The following is a 25,503-nucleotide window of genomic DNA, read 5'->3' on the forward strand; positions in this document are numbered from 1 at the left end:
TCCTAACTTGGCTAAGAGTTTTAGTCATTTTACAGGTTTTCCTAAGAATCTCTTTTACTTGTTGTTGTGTAAATAAAACTTTCTATATATGTACTCCTATTGTTCAAAATAGGCTTGAGTGCTTGCAGGAGAACTGAGGAATATTTTGTGGAAGCAAAACTAGCCAGATACAAATGAAGTACCTAGGATTTTTCTGGATTTGAGACCATGATTCAGAGACATTTTTGCGAGATGCACCCAAAATTATATCCATGGCTTTGTATCTATAGGGAGACTCTAACACTAGAAGTATGGAATATTTGAATGAGTATTTAAAAAATGCACAAACCAATCTAACAAATAGTAAGGAGTCCCTGAGCATGGTTTAGTAACTATATTGGTATATTGTGGTTAATTGTAATTGATCAATAAGAATTTATTAAGTGCCTTACCATGTACCAGGCACTATGCTGACTACTGGGGATGCAAAGAAAAAATGAAAAATAGTTCCTCACTCACAGACCTTCTATTGGGAGAGATAACATGAACATACATGGGTACCTCCAGGATAGATACTAAAATGGAAGACAGGTAGTCTTCGATGTGAGACAGCATCTAGCTAAAACTTAAAGAAAGCGAGGGATGCTAAGTGGCAGAAGTAAGGAGGAAAAGCGTTTTATATCTGGGAGAGCAATCAATGAAAAGGCACAAGCATTTGAACAACTTGGTTTTAAACAGGTTATTTGCACTTTTGTTTCTACAATTCATTTTCTTAGGAAACCTTTTCTTCTCAGAAAGCATAAAGATAAACCTCCAATTAACTCATGTCTGAATGATACCAATTTCTATGTTTACTGATGCTCACATTAAGTAAGACTTTGCTTACATTATAACATGTCTAAAGCTAGTGCCTATCAAGATTTTGTCAAAAGGAAGATGAATATTTGCCAGGCAGTCATGCCTAAGGAGCCCCCAGTTATTAAACATTCCCACAAATGTTATTTATTTTGTAGTTCTGTTCTTTAAGAGGTGAACTCAAAATAGTTAACACCACTGTCCAAATGGGAACAGGCATCTGTGACTCGCCATCAGTCTTACAAAATAGGAGGTCTTCACTTTTTTGGAGACCCAAAAAGTCTTTCACGTATTTCTACGTGACTCTCTCTAAGTTATCACCTTCCTTTCCATGTCTCTAACTCATCATGCAAGGATGTCTCTTTTACTTGGTCTCTGGGCTGCAATGGAAAAGGAGGTCACCCAAAAAACTGCAACCAGTTTTCTTCTCAAAGAGGAATTACGAGGCTGTGGAAAGAGCCCTGGAGAAGCAGGAGATGGGAGTTTGCATTCTCTCACCGCCATTTACTAGCTAAGACATCTTCAGCAAGTTTTTGAATCCCCTTTGGCCATCGTCACCATCCCAGGATATCTTGGCATTTGTACCAACTTCCTCTTTTCCTTCATTTCTTGCCAACCTCTTATCAAGGCTCAGCATGTATTTTTCCTCAGAATTTATTCACAAGGGAGGAGAGTGATAGAATTTCAGATATACTACAAAGGAAAAGGCTCTTCGACTCTTAGGCTATCTTATGTAAACAGAGTCCTCTGGTTGGAGTTTTTCATCCACCATGTTTTGATAGGTCCCATAGCTATATCCAGCTGTCCAGCAGGATAATAATGAGCCTGTCCTGTGCCATCCCTTTTGGGAAAACTTCTCAGAAAGTCCTGAATTAGCAGCTGGATTTCATTAAATAGAGAGATACACATACAGAGAGAAAAACAAAAACAAACACACATACACACACACACACATACATAGAGAGAGAAACAGAGAAAGAAATAGAGAGACAGAGAGGGAGACACAAAAGGAGGGGGAAAGAAAGAGAAAGTGAGTGTGTGCATGTGTGTGTGTGTGGGGGGGTTATAGTTGAGCACCACCTTCCGGTAGTTCAAAGAATTGCTGGGATGTCCAGAAGTTGAGAAAAATATAGCAGCAAAGGTGCTGAAATCTGTAACCCCTGCCCTTTTATCTAGTCCTGCCTCTCTTCCGGTTTCTGAGTATAACTGTGTGCTTGGCTTGGATTTAGCTTCATCTTGTCTCGGTCGTGGTGAAATCATATTTTTGCTTGTCTAGTGGACAAACTCCATTTACTTTAAACTTAATAATAACTACAATGTGTAAGCTACTAAGCTAGGCATTTATCTCTGGCCATTTTTCACCCTTGCTTCCATATGTTTTACATCACCTTGCCTCTCTCCTTCTAGTGCTGTCAAAAGACTCAGTAATTTGTTTAATCATTTGTGAGGCAATTGGGGTTAAGTTACTTGCCCAGGGTCATACAGCTAATAAATGTCAAGTATCTGAGGTCAAATTTGAACTCTGGTCCTCCTGACTCTGGGGTCAGTGCTCTGTCTACTGCAACACCATCTAACTGCCCCCTCTCTTATTTATACTCAGATGCTGATCCATACCATGGAGAGCAGCCCAATTTCACCTACTTTCCTCCAAATTCAATAAGTCATTCTGCTTCTTCAGAGATTCTTGAATTCTAAAAGAATCCCCAGATATATTATCATATATAATATGGTAACAACATAGATTATGTAACAATATATGATAATATATAACCTCTTGACAATAATATGTAACATACCCTGCATATAATATATGCTATTTTACATATATGTATATATGTGAGTATGTATGTGTATAAAATGGCACCCTTCCTCCAATCACCTTTCATCTATAAGGAGGGAATACTGTTTTTTAAAAATCTTCAAAACACATAACACCAGGGGGAGGGTAAGATAAGCCAATTCCAAGTGTCATGGCAACTGTGGATTTTGAGCCTTGGAAGGGATATGAAAGTTAATCTAATCCAATCCATAGGAAACCAAGAATCCCTTCTGAGCAGTCCCCAGAGAGTGAGTATCCATCCTCTGCCAGAAGACCTTTAGTAGGGGAGAGCCCACTAATCCCCAGGGCAGCCCATTCTCCTTCAGGATCAGCTTAATCATTAGGAAGGTTTTCCTGACAGTGAGCTATAATCTTCTGCAACTTCTCAGCCCTTACTCTGTGCTTATGCCAAGCAGAACAAATTGCATTTCTTCTCCATAGGATATCCTTTTAAATACTTGAAGATGGCAATTCTGCTTGCTTTAAGGCTTAGGCACCTAAAGTTCCACGTGCACTCCTTTTAAGCACGTTTCCATATTTGCCAAGAAAAATAAGACCAAAAGGGAAAAAAAAAACATGAGAAAGAAAAAAAAAACAAACCAACAAAGGTAACAACATTATGCTTCCATCCACATTCAGTCCCCATAGTTCTCTCTCTGGATGCAGGTGGCACTTTCCATCCCAAGACTATTGGAATTGTCTTGAATCATAGAATTGTTGAGAAGAGCTAAGTCTATCATAGTTGACCATCACATGATGTTGTTACTATGTTTTCCTGGCTTTACTCACTTCACTCAGCATCAGTTCATGTAAGTCTTTTCTGAAATCATCCTGCTGATCGTTTCTTATAGAATAATAATATCTCATGACCTTTACATACCATAACTGATTCAGCCATTCTCCAGTTGATAGCCATCCACTTAATTTCCAGTTCCTTGCCACTCCAAAGAAGGCTGCCACATTTTTGCACATGTGGGGGGTCCTTTTCCTTCTTTTATTATATCTTTAGGATATAGACCCAGTAGTGAGATTGCTGGATCAGGGGGGCATGTGCAGTTTTTTAGCCCTTTGGGCATAGTTCCAACTTCATCAGTCATTCTCAACACCACTCTTTTACCCTCCAAACTTCAATAAATGGTCTTTATGAACTGAAAATAATTTTGTTGCTACTCCGTCCATGGATGACAACCAAGCTATTTCCTTTCTAGTTTAGGAAGTAAGCCCTACCAGACCTTTCATTAAGCTTGAACAGCCTTTGAAAACCTAGCTGCCCCAAAACTTTTTTTTTTAATTGCCTCTATCTCTGTTTTGCTTTGGAATACATTTCCTACCAAAGGACCCATCTAGCTGCTGGCACTGGAGTCAGGAGGACTTGAGTTCAAAGTTGGCCTCAAACACTTACCACTAGCTGTGTGACCCTGAGTGAGTCATTTAAGCCTAAGTGATTTACCCCAAAATATTATCAGTCTGGTCCAAAGAAAGAGTCCAACTCAGTTACCACGTCTTTCATGAAATATTCCTTGATTTCCCTAGTGGTAAGAACCTTTCCCCCAGACCTCATTATGCCATGTTGACTCACCTCTCTAATATACAAGTATCACATAGTTGGAGGCAGGGAGGCCAAATGGAAGCAGCACTGGATTTGTTTTGGGAAGACCTTCTTTCAGATTTCAGCTCTGCTACTTATCAAAACATGTGGAACAATCGAAAGTGAACATTGTAGAATTCACAAAGGACCAGAGGACCTCCAGAGAAGGGAGATGAAAAGATACTCACACCCTGCCCCTTTGCAAAGGTGAGAGGTCCACAGAGGTGTGGAACACTGCAGAATTTTCAGATGTTTTCAGTGTATCGATTGGTTTTATCGATTTTTTTTCTTTAAAAATTCTATGTTACATGGCATGACTCTCTGGAAAGGGGGAAGGAGAGAGAGAAGTAGAAATACTAGGAGAAATTTAAACTATGTGAAAACAAAAGATACCAGTAAAATTTTCTTTACACAATCATCTTTGTGACTTTGTCTGAGTCATTTTAATCTCTTGGGGCCTCCCGGTTTCCTCCTATGTAAAGTGAGGGGATGGAAAGATGACCTCTACAGTCCCTTCCATCTCAAAATCTCTGAGAGCAATATGGTATAGTATAGTTGGGCTTGTGTCTTATTCTTCTACTTAAGTGTTTTAGTATAAAGAGTGAATGTTATCCACATCTTGTACCTCCCTATGTTTGTTGTTTTCAGAAAAATGCATCTGTTTCCATATTGGTCAAATGGAGTGGGTAGGAGTCAGCTGACATGTATGGTTCTGCCATCATGTGACCTCATCAGTCCTGAAAGGATGTGAGGAAAACTTGTATTTGAATCCTGTCTTGGATGCAATGTAGCTGTGTGACCCTGGGCAATTCAAGTCTCTTCCACCTGCCTCGGTTTCCTCCTGAATAAAGTGGGGATCACAATAACATCTATCTTACAGTATTGTTGTGAAGAGCAAATAAGATAACATATGAATCACTTTGCAAACCTCAGGCCGGCTTTCATTATTGTCTTCTCTGAATTTCATTTGATTCCACTTTAAGACTGTGTTGCATTGGATGAGTTTTAATGATTTTTTTTTTTGAGCTCCAATAGTCTAATTTCAAATATTACAGAACACAACCTATGTGATCCCTGCTTTGCTGACAGCAGTTAATTTGGTTTGCATGAGGAATGGGTGATAGCTCCTTAGTGACAGGGTGATGAGGGAAGGCTCCATCAAGGGTGTAGCCTTTGAAGGATGGGTTAGGGGAGACAGACCGTTTTGTGGTTGTAATGGGAATCTGGAGTGGATTTCAATGCTTGTACCCCACCAAAGTTCTCTCTGGCTCTCGGCGTTGCAGCCTGGCAGAGCCATAAAACAATGGACGCCAGGCCCGCTCTGGGTGGAGCCAACTGAGTACTGTGGTTTGTTCTGCAGAAAGCCTAACTCTTTCGGGCAGAGACATTTTGCAGCCACCTGTAAAGCACCATAAATTGCTTTCTGAACTATCAAATTACCCACTGAGCTCTGAAGCTGCAACTCACAAAGCATGAAGGGAGAAATCGAGTTGGCCAGACTTGGGCAATCTTGGATCTGGGTTGTTGGAAGCTGAAGTCATGAAATTCAGAGCTGAAAGGGGCTTGAGATAATAATAGCTACCATTTATATAGTACCTTAAGGTTTGCAAACAACTTCGTATATGGGATCTCGGGTGATTCTTATAACAAGTTTTTAAGGGAAGTACTATTTAATATTATCTCTAGTTTACAGGAGGTTACATGACTTGTCTGTCACATAGGGAATACTGGAGGCTGGATTGGAACTGAGGTCTTTGACCTTTGACACTTTATTCACTCTGGTGAATGTGGCTGCTGAGATCACCTAACCTAGCCGGTTCATTTTACAGAACATGAAAATAAGTTAAATGGCTTGCCCAAGGTTATATAGCCAGAAGGTAGTAGAGCAAGGATTCTGAACTAAGGCCTTTGCTTCCAAATCTGGTATTCGAACATACTAAATAGTTAAATACATACATACAGTCATGTGGCACTTTAAAATCTTTTCTCCAAGTTTATTCCTATCCATCAATATACTTGATTTCTGAGACATTCCCAGGAAACAGGTAAAGTAGCTAACATCATTCTCTAGCTGAAGAAACTGAGGCAGTGATAAGAAACTGGGCATGGAGTCAAGAACATCTGAATTCAAATCCAGCCTCAGACACTCACTAGTTGTGTGACCCCGGACAAGTCAATTAATCACTGTCTGTCTCAGTTTCCTCAACTGTAAAATGAAAGTAATAGCATCTCACCGGGTGGTTGTGAGGATCCAACGAGATGATATTTAGAAAGCACTTGGCACAGTGTCTGAAACATAGCTGCCGTTTAAGAAACTGGAGTCCACGTCCTTATGCCTCCCTCCTAGTAAGTGCTTGATGTCTCTGAATTCAAACATCACCCTCTTTTTTTTTTGGGGGGGTAAGAGGCTCTCTAGTCTAACCCTCTATCCACCTAGGAATTCTCTCTCCCAATTTCCTGATCATCTCTGGCCTTTGACTCCAAGTCTGGAGTAGATAGATTTGGGTAGCCTAGTTGTAGGAGGTCCGTGTCACATCCTGAACCTCCGCTTGAAATCATGGAATCAGGGTTCGAAAAGGGATCCCACTTTGGGACTGAAATGGCAATTTATCCAGGGCCGTACTGTTTCTCAGGCTGTCTCAGGAGGTGGGATGGTTCTATCCTTTCTACCATGAAAAGCCCATAGGCATGAAATAGCTGGGAGACTCGAATGAAGGGTTTTAAGGCTCTTTAAGGATTAGAGACAATAGGATTCAGATGAACCTGGCATGCTGGAGATATGTTATTACTTGGCTAGAATTTGCTTTAATCCTAATCACCTCTGCTGGTGACAGTCCTAATGGGCCTCCCTCCCCTTTTCTCACAACAACCTGAAACTTGGAAATTTAGAAATTAAGCTTTAGTAATGAGGTTTGCTCTCCATCCGCTTGAGGTTGGATTCAAACCAGTGACCTCAAGGGGAAAAAATGCTTTTAATGACTTTTGCTGCCTTCTCTAGGCTTTCCGAAAGGAGTCTGGTACGATACTTTTCAATTCATTTCACACATCACAAATTTACATCTTCAAAAGCTGGAAAGTGTCAACACCTCAGAAAAATCAAGGGTAGAATATGTTTGGACATCTGCTCACCTGGAACAGCAGTAATCACAGAGAAAATATTAGTCTTCTGGGAGAGGACATCATTAGACGGTGAAGCCCTGAACTTCCCATCACTACCTTAAATGTACTTAGTTTCAAGCAACAGAAAAGCCTCGGAGGAAGATTTCTCAGAATTACGTGACTTTGGAAACTAAAGAATGGGTCACCCCAACTGTCACCAATGGCGCCCTTATCACTTGCAGCAATAAGAGTTTTCGAGGTCCATTTCCCACAGTGAGAAAAAGCCTTGAATTGCATTTCTCCAACACTAGAATCATAGAGTTAGAACTGAATGGGGGTAGAATTAAGTATCATCTTGTCCAATCCCCTCATTTTGCCCGTGAAGAGATGGAGCCCGGAGACGTAATGAAGGTAACCAATCTGTCAGCATCCTGGGCCATACTTCTTCCCCAGAACTTCAAGGTCGTCTCGGGGTCTTGTACCACACTCCTCTCTGGCCTTACCAGCCGATACTCATTTTAACCTCTCTTATTCCTTCCTGCCTCTCCCAATGCAGATCAGCAACCCCTCTGTATGTTAGAATTTTACAAAGTTGTCTGGACACTGAGAGGTTAGGTGACTTGCTTAGGATCATACAGCCAGTATGTTCCAGAAGTAAATCTTGAACTTAGGTCTTATTGACAATGAGGCTGGGGCTTTTCCACACTGTCTTGATTACAGAGTTTTAGAAAACCACAGAACTCAATGGTAACATAAGGATTTAAAGGTATCTGTAAAGTGCACCTGAGTGTTAACCAGTTGAATTGAGACAGGTGAAAATCTCATTTTCTCAAAATCTTCCTGGCTCGGATACGATTCTGTCTAATGGTATTGGAACAGACCACATAGATGTTGTTCCTGGATTTTCACCAACCTAGGCTTTAGCGGGAGATCTTTAGGGGCTCCTGCAAAGAAATCATGGTCAAAGTAACAATGCTAAATTTATATCTACTCACCATCTGCTTCCTCCATTGCACCTTGTATACTGCTGAATGGAACTGACTCTGCATGTCTGGAGCTGATTGGGCCTACCACAAATGGCAACTTTCTTCTTCGCAAGTTGATTCTCTGTCCCAGTCCCACCTTGGTTCAGACCCTGCCCTTATCACTTTTTGTGCCTCCTAATTGATTTGTCCTCTCTCCAATCAAACATTTAAAGTGATTTTCCTTAAGTTTAGGTCTGATCATGATTCTCTTACTCACTTATGTCCCATACCTATTGCCATTCTCTGTTGGCCATTCACAACTTAACTCCCATTTCCCTTTCCAGTCTTATAAATTATTTACCTTTATGATCTCTATTGTCCAGGCAAATCATTATTCTTGCTATTCTTAATACATGACCCTCCACCTCTCATCTCCTGGCAAACTTTGCACAGGCTGTCTGTACCCCATGCCCTTTCCTCACCTATATTTCTTAGAATCCCTAGCTTCGGCATGAAACCTCTCCTGATTCCTGCCCACTCCTCTCCACGGTTGCTAGTGCCTTTTTTCTCTCTAAACTCTCTTATACTCATTTTCCATGTATTCTATATAAGCTCATACACCATGTCCCAAAAGCCTTAGTGCAGTTTTCAGTTTTATTAGCATTGCTAGCTAAGACAAGGACATGCTGGATATGTATTTCTTATAGGCCTTGATCTAATATAAGCTACTTAAGGGGGGAAATGTTTTTATATCCCCAGTGCCTAGCATAGTGCATGACGTGGCATATCCTTAAGAAACATTTGCTGATTGATCACTAAAAAGCGATCTTTTCAGTCTTCCCTGTGTGTATGTGTAAAATACATGCATTTATGGTATACTCACTAAACAACTACATAAAATTCTAGCATGTAAGATATAGTTTTTTCACATTTTTTGAGTCTTTTTTGGTACGATCACTGTTCTCTGTTATGTTAGTAGTTATTTTCTTTCTAGGAGCATAATTATAGGACACACTCAAATGTTCTATGAGCCACATTTGGGGGAGGGGAATGTGGCAATATGGTATAAACCCTGAAATGTTTATCCCAACTAATTTACTACAAATCTGTTAAATGTGTAACACTCAGTTAAGTAGTAGGATACAAAATGAACCCCCAAATCATTAGCACTTCTGTAGAACAATAGCAAAATTCAGAAGGAAATAATTGGGAAATGCTATTCCAAATGCATCACATATCTGGTAGGCAATCTACCAAGGTACTCTGAGGACTTATATAAATATAATTAGAAAGCACTCTTTAAGGAAATAAGGATATACATAGTCGGAGGGCTATTCGTTGCTCATGTTTGGGTTGGGCTAATATATAACAAGTGACAATCCCACCTAAGTTAATTTACAGATTTAGTATTGTGCCAGGCAAAGGTGATACGCAATTACAGAGAGTGAATAGTGAGAAAATACACTTCCCTCTGTTCATTGCAGGGGTGAAGAACAGTGAGTGTGAGATATTATACCTACTATCAGACTTAGGGGATGCATTATTGGTTTTTCTGAACTGGTTTTTTTTCCCCCAACGGCTTATTACAAGGGAAGCCTCGCTAGATATGAGGAAGAATATATTCAGATGTGAATGTGATGGGGGAAAAAAAGTCAATAATAAAAATGCAATGGCTCGCTTGCTTGTGGTGAATACCTGTGGTACTGAGTAGAAAAGTCTTAGGATGCCTTCTAAGTTGGGATCCTAGATTCAAAGCTGGAAGGAACCCCAGAGGCACCTAGTGTAACACTTCCTTGTACAAATATGGAAACTGAGGCCCAGAGGAATTAAGTGACTTGCCCAAGTTGACACAAGTAGGTAATTGGCAGAGTCAGGATTTGAATTCCAAATCTAGTGCTTTTTCCTCAAATATGAGCATTATATGTCTACTAAAGTCAGAGAAAGCTTATGATCTGTATTGATGGAAAGAGTAACCCCCAAATCCCTGGACCATTGAAGTACATTTTAATTTTTTTTTTTTACTAAATATAACTTTCTCCTTTGGCAAGATGATTCTCCATTTGATTCTGAGCCCTCTTTCTACCCCTCTTGTGTATCCTAGTGGGCTGTGGATATATTTGGCATATAAACCTTGCTGATTGGATTTGATTTGGCAGAGATGTCTGCAAATGGGTCATAAGATCCATGCTTTTGCTCACCAGCAGATGAATGGGCCAGCTGGAAAGATAATAGGGATCTTAGTTAGGACTGGTCATTATCCCTCCTGTCAAAAGCTTGACAGTTGGGCCTAGGCCTAATATTTCTAATATTAATAGCAAAATTCCGTAATATAATGAGTTCCTGAAGGGAAGGAGTGTCCACAGAGTGCTAGTCCCTTGGGCAATTGTCTTATATTTTCGTTATTTAGAATAACCATATACTTTGTAAATCTACCAATCATTCCAAATCAACTGGTTTGCCTTGGGCCTTTATCATTTCCTGCATTTTTAAAAAGAAATATTTGGCAAGCTGTGAGATAATGAAGGCAGAATCAAGCCCTTAGATCAGGACAGAAAATGTTTTTTTTCCCCTCTTAACAGATCATTTCTTTGCTACCTTCATGTTGCACACCCATTACAAAGATAGTGTCACATTTCTTTCAGTTTGGAGAATTCCAGTTGAATTTTCTCGTTTGGATTTGCCATCTGGTCTGCTGCTAACAGTCTCAGAGAGTAAGAGGCCATCTGTTAATACTTTTCCAGGAAGCTTTTTATAGAGCAGTGAAGTGGCAAATCTCAAAAACACATTGTAATGACTTACAAGAGCTTGGCTATGTGTACAAAAAGGCTGGTATTTTCTTTCTACCAACAGTATTTTCTCCCAATGAGAAGGTATAGAGAGAGACAGAGACAGAGACAGAGAGAGGGGAGAAGGAGGAGGAGGAGGAGGAGGAAGAAAAAGGAAATATAATTTATTCATATGTCAAAAAACTTCTAATCATGGCAGGACTGGAGGGTTAACAAGGGAATGGCTTTATGCTATTTGAAATACAGTAAGCCTTATCTTTCTTTCATTTTTATGATTATTGAAGACATCAGTAAAATGGGTTTGCAAAGGATGTCACATCCAGAGGCTAGAATGAAAACATATGGGTGGAAGTAACTGGGAGGCAGATCTCGGCTTGCTGTAATGAAGAACTTCCTATCTATTAAATCTAAAAATTAGACAATGAAATGGGCTGCTTTTATCTGGTAGTGAGTTCCCCATCACTAGAAAGGTGTGAGCTGAGGCTAGATGACTAATCAGCAGGGATCTTAGAGAAGAGATGTATACACTGTTAGTAATGATAGAATACTGGATTTGGATTTAGGAAGAAATGGTTTGAATCTAGTCTCAGAAACTTGCTTAAGTAGCAGCTAGGTGCTAGATAGAGTGAATACAGACCTGGGCCTGGTGTCAGGAAGATCTGAGTTCAAATGAAGTATCATTCACTTCCTGGTTGTGTGACTCTGGGGACGTTAACTTAATCTCTGCCTGCCTCAGTTTCCTCACCTGTAAAATGGGGGAAATAATAATAGCATTATTTCACAGGGTTGTTGTGAGAACAAAATAAGAGAGTAGATGTGAAGTTTTTATAAGTCTTTAAGTACTATGTAGTGCCTGATACATTATAAGCACTTGAGAAATGCTTTTTGGTGGATTATTATTATCCTAATGAATAAGCTATAAAGAATTATTCAACAGTAAAAAGCCAGTAGCACTTCATCAAGTGGAAATTATAGGCTCATTGATATAAAGCTGGAAGGGATTTTAAAGGCTATTTAATAACATTTTTATTTTTATTTTTCTCAATTACACGTAAAAACAAATTTTAATATTGGTTTTTAATAATTTTTGAGTTCCAAGTTCCTCTCCTCCCTCTTTCCCCTTCTCCCTCCTTGAGAAGACAAATACTTTGATACGGATTCCACAAGTGTGGTCATGCAAAATGCATTTCCATATTAATTGAGCTGCAAAAGATAACACAGACTATAAAAAGAAAAAGAAAGTCAAAAAGTATTCTTCTGTCTGCATTCAGATTCTGATGGACAGCATTTTTCCTCCTGAGCCCTTTGGAATGGTAGCATTGTAATGCTAAGACTAGCCAAGTTATTCACAGTTGATCATTATATAAGATTGCTGTTACCACATACAATGTTCTGGTTCTGCTCACTTTGCTTTGCATCAATTCATGCTAGTCTTTCCAGATTTTCCGAAAGCATCCTGCTAGTCATTTCTTACAACACAATAGAATTCCATCACAATCATATACCACAATTTATTCAGCCATTCCCCAATTGATAGGCATTCTTTCAGTTTCCGATTCTTTGCCACCACAGAAAAAGCTGCTATAAACACTTTTGTGTATGTAAGGCCTTTTCCTTTTATCTCTTTGGAATACAAACCTAGTAGTGGAGTTGCTGACTTAAAGAATATCCAGTTTTTTTAGCCCTTTTTATAGCTTTTCCAAAAATAGTTGGATCCCAACTCTAACAATAGTGCATTGTGTCTCAATTTTTTTTCATATCCCCTCCGACATTTGTCATTCTTTTCTTCCAGTTCAGCCAATCTGATGGGTATGAGGGGGTAGGTACCTCAGAGTTGTTTTAATTTACACTTATCTAATCAGTAATAATTTAGAGCCTTTTTGTAGGACTTTAGATAACTTTGATTTCTTCATCTGAACACTGCCTGTTCATATCTTTTGACCACTTGCTAATTGTGGAATGATTCCTATTCTCATAAATTTGACTGGGTTCTATATATATTTGAAAAATGGGTCTTTATCAGAGAAATTTGCTGTAAAAATTCCAATACCCCCCCATTTTCCTGCTTCTCTTCTAATCTTGACTCCATTGATTTAGCTTATGCACACCCATTTTAATTTAATGTAATCAAAATGATCCATCTGATGTCCCATAGTGCTCTCTATTTCTTGTTTGGTCACAAATTCTTCCCTTTTCCATTTGCTTCTGATATCATTCTTTATTTCTAAATCCCATTTTGATCTTCTCTTGGAATACAATGCTGGTCTATGTCTAGTCTCTGCCAAACTGCTTTCCAGTTTTTCCAGCAATTTTTGTCACATAGTGAATTCTTTTCCCCAAAGCATAGATCTTTGTGTTTATTAAACACTAGATTACTGTGGCTATTTACTGCTTTGTATTGTGAGCTTTTATTACTTTGCTGTCTTGGCTCTTAAAGGTTATGTAGACAAGCTTCCTCGTTTTATAGATGGAGTAACTGATACTCAGGTTAAGCAATTTGCTTAATTCATGTACATAAATGGTAGAGTTGGGTTTTGAACCCAGGTCCCTTAATTCCAGGTCCAGTGCTGAATTCACCATCTCTAAATTCTATGAACATTCCCTGCTTCCTCTCTACCTTGAACCCTTTGTTATTATATACTGTAATGACCTGTGTATATCAGAGGGATTGTATCTTAAACTTCGTTTCTTCAGTTTCATCTGTAGGCCTTTGTACATAGAAGGAAGGTGCTGAATTAGTATTGAGTTGAATTTGTTTCTCAAACATTTTCTAATATGCAATTTAGATGAACCACCCACCCATAAACATACCTTTATATGTTGTAAATAACATATTTTACGTTGCTTTTTTCTGAAGGCATTATTTTTTTAAGTCATCAGGCAGACCATTTCTGAATAGCCCTGGATCAATTTCTCCTTTGAATCTGCATCCAATACATGTGATGAATCACTTGAGAGACTATCTGAATATCAACTCAATATGGCTTCTATGGAAAGGAGTCTATCATAAGTTTCAAATCATATAAATTATATTTTCTTTTTATATCACATCATTCCAAGATCTATTATTTTTTTTTTCAAATTTCTGCTCCCAGCAGGTCCCTGTTACATTCTAAAAATAATTTCTTGTTGAATTTGTGCTGTAAGCCAATAGCTGATTTATTGATGTTTCAACATAAAGTTTAAAATAATACTTGATGAGCAATTTTGACAAGATTGTTGCTAAGCTTCCCCTTAGGAGCAGTAGTGGGGATCTCAGCTCTTGCTGATAATAAGTGTCAATCACTGATTGCTTGAGTCATCAGACTTGATGGTTTGATAGGCACAGGAACTGAAAAGTCATTCTGACCTTGTAAAGTAGTATGGTCTTTAGACTGTTCAACTTGGGAATTGGCTATTTTCTAATGGTTTGGGGCAAACTTTTATTTTAAAGTAGCTTGGGAATAACTCTTGCCAAATTGACAGATAGATTTCTAAGTAGACATTGGAATACATTTTTTAATGAATATCTCTGAAAAGTGGGGCATCAACAAAGTGAATCGAATTACGTTTCTTAAAAATCTTTTAACTGAAGGGCATCTAGGTGGCACAGTGGGTAGAGCACCAGCCCTGAAGTCAGGAGGACCTGAGTTCAAATGTGATCTCAGACACTTAACATTTCCTAGCTGTGTGATCCTGGGCAAGTCACTTACCCCCAGTTGCCTCAGAGGAAAAAAAATCTCTTAGCTGATATTTATCAAATTGAATTGTTTCTTAAGCATTTTATCTTTTGAGATTTGGATGAAGTGCTCTAAACCATACTTGTACATTGATAGTGGGTCTTTAATAATGGAATTGAGTCAGAGACCCTTTCAAGCTTACCAACAAACATGACAGAAGTCCCTTCTATGTGAAAGGCCCTGAGCTAAGGAATTAGGAGTACAGAGAATTATAGGACACAGCCCCTGCTTTCAGAGCCCATAGTAAAGATTGGAGAGACAGGAACACAGAGATATAAATCATGGGATAAAGTAATATATACCAGGTAGCAAGGCATGCTCTAGGCAGGAAGTGCTAAGACATTTAGGAAAGCAGAGCAATCACTGAAGGCTGTGGTTGTCAGGGAAGTCTTTGTGGAAAAACTGAGACTTGGGCCTTCAAGAAAGACTAAAACTTCTGATTAATAATCTGTTTGTGTTTGTTAATGAATAAATATCAGTTGGTAAATGCCCTCAGACTCTCCATTGAGAACTGAGAGGAACCTGGACTGTTGCATTTTCATTTCACCACTAAAGCCACAGATAATTTAACTCTTTGCCCTGCTTCTAAGAGGCACCATACTTCAGTTGCCACAGGCATGGTTGTTGATCCTACTCTTAAGACTACCCAGTGAATAATATTCCATGTTTACAACTGATAATTTCTCTACTATTCTTCTGAATATCATATCAATATAGTTCTTGCTGTTGCTTTACTCTATTTTATCTATCTTCAGAGAATGTGGGGTAGGATTTGATCATCTGTTCATTAAAATACCAGTTCAAGTGCTTAATTATGAAAAATATCACTTTGTCTTCGCTTGGGAATGTATTCCTTCTTCTATTTGTTTGGGTATTCTTTCTAAAAGGTGGAGATGGGATTACGCTGGATATATAATGTTTAGCCAGGGCCCTTTTCTGAGAGGAGGTTATTTCATGATTCTCAGAGCTTCCTCTAGTACAATTTTGAGTGAAATCTAAAGGCTCCCAAAAAATCCTAGGCCTGAGAGGTACTTCTGAAGATCAGCTAATCCACTTAATCCTATGTAGGAGGGGGCATCAAGATTAGAACCATTTACCTCTTTTGTATCCTCAGCTCCTATCACCACATAATGCACTCAGTAGGTGCTCAATAAATTTTTAAGGAACACTTTTTTTTTGTATCTTCCATAATGTTGATCTCCTAGTGGGCAATGAGAAGCAGTGTGACCTAGAAGAATTTCTAGGGGTAAAATGTTGCCGATGGCTGAGACTGTAGTCAGAACTACAAAAAGGGAGACAGTAGCACCACAGAGGCTGGCACCGGTCAGGGTTCTAAAGGATGCTGATACATTTACTCCGTTGAGCAAGGCAAATTGTATTTGTATCTCGGTCAGGACCCTATCTTGAATCACTTCAAGGATCTGTCAGATGAGGGGGCGACTCTGAGAGAACAAGGCAAGGCTCAGAAAGTGCTGTCAACCTGTGGTTTGTAATGCAGAGCCATCTTCACTTGGTTCTTTGTCACATCCTTTGCCCTTGGCCGTAAGTAGCTAGGACAGAGATGTACTGGCCCCTATGGTTTGGCCCATATTCAGGGCTATGGCTGGGGCAGGGGGCAGGTGAGGACCATACCTGGATAGAGGCTATGGTCTAGATGGGAATACTACCCTGATTGAATGCATAAAGGTACCAGAGGAGCTCCTGTGCAGCTAGAAGTCAAGTGTCCTTGCATACATCCTGGTTCCAGGGGCAGAAGACAGAATTCAAGAAAGACGTATCATCAAAACCAGAGATTCACAAGATTGAGGGAAGCTCTAACTTTCAAGCTGTAGGGGTCTAACATTGGGAGAGAGATGAAAGATCAAGTTAGAGAAGATGCATCAATATAATTTGTTATGTTGCATTTTAAGACACTGAGCCAGCTGTCCCGGTTCTTCTGATTTTCTCTGTCCTTGTGCCTTTACTGCCCTTCTTTGATTCCATGAGATACCCGGGGCATTGGCTCTGTCATATATCTGCCAGCTGGTATACCTTCTGTCCCACTCCCACCTACATCAGCTTCCATGGAATTTATGGGGCAGGTGACGGTGAGCAAACGTAAGACTTTTCCCAGGGATGCACACAACATAGACGCTCATATACGGGGGCACAGACAGAGGTCTCTCCAGACCTCTGCCACAACTGGACTCAAGGTCTTGTGCAGGATCACATAATAAGCATCTGAGTTCCAGTTGAAGCTCTAGGCTTCCAACTTACTGTGCCAACTAGCTAGCTTCCTCTAAAGAATAACAAGGCACTAAATGATCCTTAAGGTACTTCTGAAGCCTATGTCATGAGCTCATATATCTAGAGTTGTAAGGGACCTCAGAAACAATCTAGCCCAACTCTTTCATTTTATACATGAGGAAACAGGCTCAGAGAGGTAAAGTGACTTGTCTAACACCAAACAGGCAAGTAAAGGTCAAAGGTGAAATTAGAACCCAGGCCTTGTAATACCAGTGCCTATATTCTTTTCTCTGCGCCGTGTCTATATGAATAAATTGCTTAACTGGCATCTCATATCCCATCTATAATTTGGAAATGATATTCTATAAATTGCATCATGTCCCTGTTTTTAACCAATAAAAAGGACTGTCATCAAGCTCCATGCTTTTCAAATAGGAAATTTTGTTTAAATGATATGAACATGATAGGTGCACATGAAGAGAATGAGAGGGTGAGGAAAGGAGCCTCTGAATTTGTAGCGTTCAGCTGTTATTCCCATTTGACATTTCAATTTTTTTCTGTTGGGGCAGCCTGGCATGACCAACCAGGCAGTTTTCAGCTGCTTGGAAAAAAGTATTCAAAAGCTTTTGTTCATCGGGGAAGAATTTTTCTCCTTCCCCAGACAGTAATAGCCAAGGCCTGGGCCGGTGACACATTCCAAAGACTGATTGTATTTCCTTGTGACCGGCCTGCCACATCATGGGATGCTGCCCTGCTCTAGGAAATCTCTGTGCCCTTTGCAGAAGGTCTGCCCTAGAGCTGGAGAAAGGGTGGTGACCACCAACAAAAAGGCAATGCTTAATTCTTATTACCATTATTCAGGATGGCAACTGACTCAAAGGTTAAAAAAAAAAAAAAAGAGGTAGGTTTCTTCTCAGCAAGACAGCTGCCTTGTTCATTTTCCACGAAAGGGCAAAATCCAGAATATTAAGTAGTCATTTGAATAGAATACAGACTACCAGGGTAATAGATGACATAAATGAGTTATTAAAATATTATTAACATCCTTTGTTTTTATGTTACTGTGAATTTCCCAGTATAGTCCTCTCCTTTTCCCTTCTTAAAATCCCTTAACACAAAGAAAAAAAAAACAAGAAGGAATAAATAAACCACCTCAGCAAAAGTTACAAACATTTCTGTAAAGTCAGACCTTGCTGTCAGTATTCTACATCCATAGTCCCCCACCTTTGCAAAGGAGGAGGAAGATTGCCTTCTCATATCTCTTCTTTAGGACCAAGTTTCACCATTTTAAGTTTCACAGAGTTCAGTCTGGATCATTTGCTTGTTGTTTTTCCATCATATATGTTGTTTTCTAAGTTGTGCTCACTTTGTATCATTTCATGTCTTCTCTTCCTTCTCTGTATTCTTCATATTCAGTATGTTTTACAGCTCAAGAATATGTCATTCCATTCATGTAGAATAATTTGTTTCCAGGATTTGTTAACTTTTTCTGGGTGTCTAGGACATCTTTGACAGTCTGATGAAGCCTTCTTAGAATTTCGTTTTTGAATATAGAAAGTCAGAAACCTAGGATTACAACAGAAATTAATTATACTAAAATACAAGTATCAGAATGTATTAAAATAAGCAAGTTTATGGACCTTGGGTTAAGCCTTGGGATTTCCCTGTTCTCCATTTGATGGGCTTCAATTTTGTCTCTAGTTCTTTGCTACGATAGATATTGTGGAGTATATGGAGCCTTTTTGCTATTGACCTCCTTGGAGTATATGCCAGTCAGTGGGATCTCTGGGTAAAGAAGTAAGGATATTGGAGTCACTTTCTTAGCATTGTTCCAACTTGCCTTCCAGAAAGGCTGGAGTAAATCATACCTTGACAAGCTCCTCTGAAGTGCTGAGCTTTCTATAACCCTTCCAACATTGACTATTTTCATCTTTTGTCCTCTTTGATATTTTTGGGGGAGTGAGGTTAAAGAGCAAGATTATTTGGATTTGCATTTCGGTCATTATTAGTGATAGTGAGCAGTCTTTTATATGATTGTTAGTAATTTGAAAATCTTTTGAGTTTATAAACTTTGACTATATTGGGGAATGGTTTGGGGTCCTATCTTTGTATTAGTTACCTATATGTATCTCTTGGATATCAGATTCTATTTGTAGCTAGTTGATGGAAAGATTCCCCCCCCCTCACCTTCCCCAGCAACCTAAAACTACAGGGAAGAGCTTTTGAAAGAGAGAAATGATGCTCCAAATGACCAAGGGTGGCCTCAGGAAAGAGTTGGGAAAATGTACTGGCTTTCCTTCCTTGTGGAGATTAGAGTCTATGGCCATGGAATGTTTGTAGTTAGGCCTGTTGCAGTCGTTTTACTTAAGTGCTTCCTTCCCTTCCACCCCCCCCCCCCCCATGCCCTTTTATCTTTATATCATAAAGGATGACTTACTGGATGGACAGAGAACTTTATTCCAACAAGGATATGATATAAAAACAAAAGGCATCGATAAAGTACAAAATGGGGAAAAAGGAGAGGTGGGGGGGAATCTAATCGAAGTAATTTAAGACCAGGGAAAAAGTAGGGCTAGCAGAAGTGAGTGTCCTGGGAATAGCTCTGGAGTAAAGAAGAGTTCAAGAATTGTCTTTCAGCCTTTCCTTCCTAGAGGTGGTTCTCATAGAAGAAAGATATACTCTCAAGTTAATAATTGACATTTATATCATGCTTTAAAGTTTGTAAAGCACTCTAATATATTTTCTTCCTTTGAGCTTCACCAATCCAATGGAAAGAATGCTGGATTTGGATTCAACCCCCTGTCTTGAATAACTACTTAATCAAAAATAATTTAATCAAATATGAAAAAAAATCAGTCATGTGGGAAAGTGGAAGTGTTGAGATAGATAATCATTATGCTTGGGGCTACTGTACTTTGAGGAGTTAGGGCTGAAATGCAAAATGTCCACTCATGTGGGGGGGGGTAACTATGACAGGAGGTGCTAGAAGTAACTTTTTCATAAAAAGGCTACTAGAAATGAATGAGACAGACCTGATGGGGTCAAGCATCCGTGAAGTTGAAAGAAATGAAAATATGTGATGGGAGAGAAAAACAAGAGGAAAAGGCTGCCTGCCAGGTGAGACACATGATGGCAGTCTGCCATTTTATGTGAGCGTCTCTTGTAACTGAGGAGGAAAGGAGAGACAAAATGGTAGCGAGCCCAGAATGGCCTAATGTATGGCACTGTGGGAGGAGGCCCTAGAAGTGAGTCCCTCAGGAAAATCAGGCTGTGAGTTACTCTAGCCTACTGAGGAGACTTCCATCAGCTGCTGAAGAAGAGGGCTTAGAAACTGATGGTAAATTTCAAAACCGATATGCTTTCAGTTCCTTGAGACAGATCGTCTCACGTAGAGTTGTGTTTGTGGAGAAATGAGAACTGAAAATACTTATGACTGAGGAGGGAAGGAGAGATAAGATGGCTGCCTTATTGTGTGAGAGAGGAAAGAGAAACACACATAGAAAATGAGAGAGTGGGGGGGAAGCGTCGCTGTGGGAGGAAGCACTGGAAGGGACTCCTTTAGGACAATCTGGACACGGGAAGGGAAGGGGGAAAGGAAGGGCTTTTAAATCCATAGAGATGGCTCTGATCAGCTGCAGGGCACAGGGAATAGGAACCTTTGAGAAGCTTCAAAACTAGGAGACAGGATGAGACTGATTGCTTTGTGTGACTGAGGAGGAACACAGACAAAATGATCCTGAGGTGTCAGTGAATAACTGTGGGAGAGGAACCGGAAGTGAGGTCCCTGGGGGGGGGGGAAAATCACTGCTTGGAAGTGAAGGGGTTAGTCTATCCCCCTCAATCCTCTTCCTAAAATTAGAAATCCCTAAGAAATGGAACCTGGGAAGCTTTTACTTCCTAGAGACACAGTGAATGTGGCTTAGGGTCTCACACATACGTGCTCTCAGAATGTTTGTGGAATTGAAATGAAAAAGAGAAAACACTCGTTACAGAGGAGGAAATGAAACAAAATGGCTGTGTGTATGTGTGTGTGTGTGTGTGTAAAAATCATGTCAGAAGCTTGGGGGGGTTAGTTCCCATCCTCTATTCCCTCCCCCAAAAAAAAGCGAATAGCAATTCCTAAGAAGCTTTTACTTTCTGGAGACAGATGTGTTTGTGGTTGAGTGCCTCTGGTCTCTGTCCCCCTCCCTTGAATCCCTATCCCCTTTATCAGTCTATATCTCTTCAAGCCCTTTATAGCTAAAATCCTCCCAAAGGCCATGCACAATAGATGCCTTCCCTTTCTCTTCCTTTCACTCTCATCTGTCTTTATAATCTGACTTTATCACTGCACCCTCAATGCTCTTTCCAAAGTTACTGATGATCTTAGTTGCCAAAGCCAGTGGTCTTTTTTCAGTCCTCACTTTCTGTGATCTCTCTATAAATTTCCACATTGTTGATCCTTCTCTTCTCTTTAATATTCTTCTTTCTAGGTTTTCAGGACAGTCCCTCTCCCCTGGTCCTGTCCTCCTCCTTCCTCTGTCTCCTTTGCTGGATTCTCATCCATATCACAGGCTCAAACTAGTGTTCAACAGAGTTCTTCACCCAGTATTCTTGACTTCTCCCTTTATATGACTTCACTCGGTGATCTCAATAATGAGCTCCCATACATTTAATTCGATCTCAATATTGACAACTCTCGAATTTACCTATAATGACCTAATCCCTCTGCTGACCTCCAGTCTTGCATCTCCAATTGCCTTTTAGGTATCTTGAACTGGATGTCCAGTATATATCTTAAACTCAATATATTCAAAATAGTAATTATCTTTCTCCTGTCTCCTCTCTCCTCTCTCCTCTCTCCTCTCTCCTCTCTCCTCTCTCCTCTCTCCTCTCTCCTCTCTCCTCTCTCCTCTCTCCTCTCTCCTCTCTCCTCTCTCCTCTCTCCTCTCTCTCTCTCTCTCTCTCTCTCTCTCTCTCTCTCTCTCTCTCTCTCTCTCTCTCTCTCTCTCTCTCTCTCTCCAACCCCCTCCCCACCATACCCTCATAACCAAGCTTTTGCCAAAGCCTGTTGATTACAACTTGGCAGCATCTCTCAAATGCATCCCTTTCTCTCTAGTGACACTGCCTCTACTCCGGTGCAGACCTCATCACCTCATGCTTGGATTATTGCAGTAGCTGCAGGTGGCTCTGCCTGCCCCAAGTCTTGCCCAATTCCACTTGAATCCAAATGAATCACTCAAGTAATTTTCCTAAAATGCAAATCTGTTCATGTCACCTCTCCCCCCAGTAAAATCCTGTAACTTTCTATGGCCTTCGGGAGCAAATAACATGTTCTGTTTGGCATTTGAAACCCTTTCCTTCTTCCTTACCCCTTACTCTCTGCCATACGCTCTTGTCTCCAGTGATACTGGTCTCCCGGCAGTTGCACGAACAGGATGCTCCCAGTTCTTAGCTCTGGATGTTCTCTCTGGCTGTCTTCCCCATGACTGAAATTCTCTGCCTTCTCCACCCTGACTTCCAACTTCCTTGGTTTCCTTTAAGTTCCAAATAAAATCCCATCTCCTATTGGAATCTTTCCCCTACCCCTTTTAATTCCATTATTTTCCATTTATCCTGTATATATTCAGGATTTGTTTTCATATTTATTTGGAGATTCCCATTAGATTGTAAGCCCTTTGAGGTCAGGGACTGTCTTTCGCCTCTTTTTTGTATCCCTAGCACACACATGTATATCCGTGTATACAAAAAACACACATATGTACACATGTACACACATGGCCACACACTCACACAATATACACACACCGTATGGATATATCTATACATGTGTGTATAGCCATATTGCTTGCGTATATATATATATTTATTCTCACACATATCATACATTTAGGGTGCAGGAGAATGCATGTGACCAATCCTTGAGAATCAGGTTGCCGGAGGGGAGCTGGGATATTCAAAGCTGTCCTGAAAACCAATGAACAGAATAGATAATGGCATTGTGACTAAAATGGAGAAAAAGAAGATAATCCTTGTGAAAGAAAAGAAGGGGAATTGAGAAGCTGACTAGTGAAAAAGTTTGGGTTACCCTAGTCTGTGATGGGATAGTTTTGACTTGGTATTAAACACAACAAAAGAAATCCTAGGGATTCACTGAAATGAAAGGAATACGGGAAAATGGGAGGAGAACTTAGGCCCTAGTTAGAAATGCCTGTTTCCTCACAGCTTAAGAGGCTTGTTCAACTAAAGCTAAATTCAAGGGAGACCAGAAAGTGAGATTGACCTCATGCACTGGGACATGAAAACATGCAAGTGCCCATAGAAAGCTAAATACTGCAAATTGTCTTGTCATCTATTCAGTGCTCAAGTTCTCCCTGTCCTTGTGGCTATCCTAAGACAACAATGCTCTCTCTCGTTTACCAAACTGAACTTTGGGCCAGCTCCTACTTCTGATCAGACTGCTGCCTCCTCTTTCTGGACCATTGGCTCAGAAACCTGTATCCTTGGTAACTGAGCCCATATTCTACATGACTGACTGGATGCTCTGGGCCCTCCCTGAGTGGAGACTATAAAGACACAGCTTTTCAGCCTGCTATTCAGTTTGGGAAGTCCTCCTTGGTACGATGGGGGACTCTCTGACCCCTCAGTATAAGTAGCTTATGTTCTCGGTCCCACCTAGGAGCAGAGCTGGGCTACTTGTACACATGGAGATGTTGGAAGAATTTTCTGGGTACCACATAGGAAAACAATTCCAATAAAATCATGGTGGGGAATGGGATCATTCTTAGGTATTAGGTGAATTCCATGTACTCTATCATCTTTTTTCTCTCTGCCCAGAGCCTCTTACCTTCCTCTTCAGTGTGACCCTGACTTTGTGTACAGACACATGTATACCTGCCCATTGGGGGAGGTCAGCATGGTGAGAGAATCTGCAAAAGGGAGCCATAACATGGTAATTGCTCTGGCCGTGGAGGAGGCTAATAAAGCCCCTTGCCTGCATGGCTTCCCTACTGAGAGATTTAAGCCCACAAGTTAGTTGCTGTGCATAGATCTGCTTGGAGTCTCTCTCATCATGTGAGGAAAGGGAGGAAATTCCTTAATCTTTCAATAGCATAACCATAATTACAGAATGAGAGGTTGAGAACCTGCCTAGGATGATAATGAAGGTGTCTTATGTTTCTCCATCAATGGAAGTTGCCTGGTGGACTGGAGGTCCTGAGTTCTATGGTCATAGATGTGACTTGATTTACCCTTCATATATCTTCATGGTTTTGGATTGTGGACATGTCATGCATGGGTCATGGGGTGATAGTTTCTATCATTTTCCAAGAAGCTTTAGACTTGTGGAAGTAGAAGAAACCCTTGCCCCCCCATCTGTACCCCAGGTCAGAAATACCCAGGGTGCTAGAATTCTTTCTAATGTTCTAATTCTATCTTCATCAGTGATGTAAGTTGGTTCCATTAATGTCATCTGACAGTTGCCAAAATTGAAACAGGGCTACCGATTAAAGCAAGTTGAAAGATTTCAGCGTTCGTGGAAGCCAGAATATTTATTTCCTAGCTTTCCATTTTTAAACTCACAGGTTCAATGATGTGTGTGTGTGTGTGTGTGTGTGTGTGTGTGTGTGTGTGTATGTGTGTGTGTGTGTTGACACATGTGCAGTTGTAAAACAAGAGTGTCTAATGGAGTTAAGTGAAGGACAATGGTAAATATATTTGCTACTAAATGTGCATCTCCAAGACTCAATTCAATTTCCTTTTTCTTTGGAATTGAACAATTTTGCTTAGTCTGTTTTTCATGAAGCTCTGCTCAAGCATGTGGTAAGAGAACCCCTAAGCATCTTGAGTATTTCTGACCTTTCAGGAGAATGCTTCTGCTTCAAGAAAACCAAAGTTTCTGGGGAAACAATAGAAACTGTCATCCTAGGATCCATTATGTGTCTATAGTCATTCTACGATCCATGATCCAAAACCATGAGGGAGTATGAAGAATGTCAGTGGGCTTTGCATTAATATAGTTATTGCACGTATTTACAGATTAGTTATTAGTGAGAAACTGAACTCCTTATATTCTTTCTTGTTCCAAGGGAATCCCCCCAAAACATAGATCAAGCAGCATGCTAAATTTGACCCTCTCTTTTTTAGAAACCTGTTAATTCAGGAAATGAAGTGATATGAATTCTCTTGCCAAGAAACACTTATTTTACACCAGCATATGCTAAATTTTGGTTCTGAATTGACTTCCTGCTCTTAAGAAAGGAACATCTATGTAATGATGGTGTTGATCAGTCTTTTATATAGCTATAATGCTTAGATATGCTCCAGATGGCACATCCAACTTCTAGTCAAATTTGATTCTCGAGATGTACAAAGCATTTTAAAAAATTATAAATAATCACTGGCCACACATAATCGTAATGAAAATTTCTGTTTTGCATGCTCTTAACTGGACTCTCCTGGTCCACCCACAAAGTCATTGGTTGTAAGA

Source organism: Sminthopsis crassicaudata, chromosome X, assembly GCF_048593235.1.
Source record: "Sminthopsis crassicaudata isolate SCR6 chromosome X, ASM4859323v1, whole genome shotgun sequence".
NCBI classification, from domain to species: domain Eukaryota; kingdom Metazoa; phylum Chordata; class Mammalia; order Dasyuromorphia; family Dasyuridae; genus Sminthopsis; species Sminthopsis crassicaudata.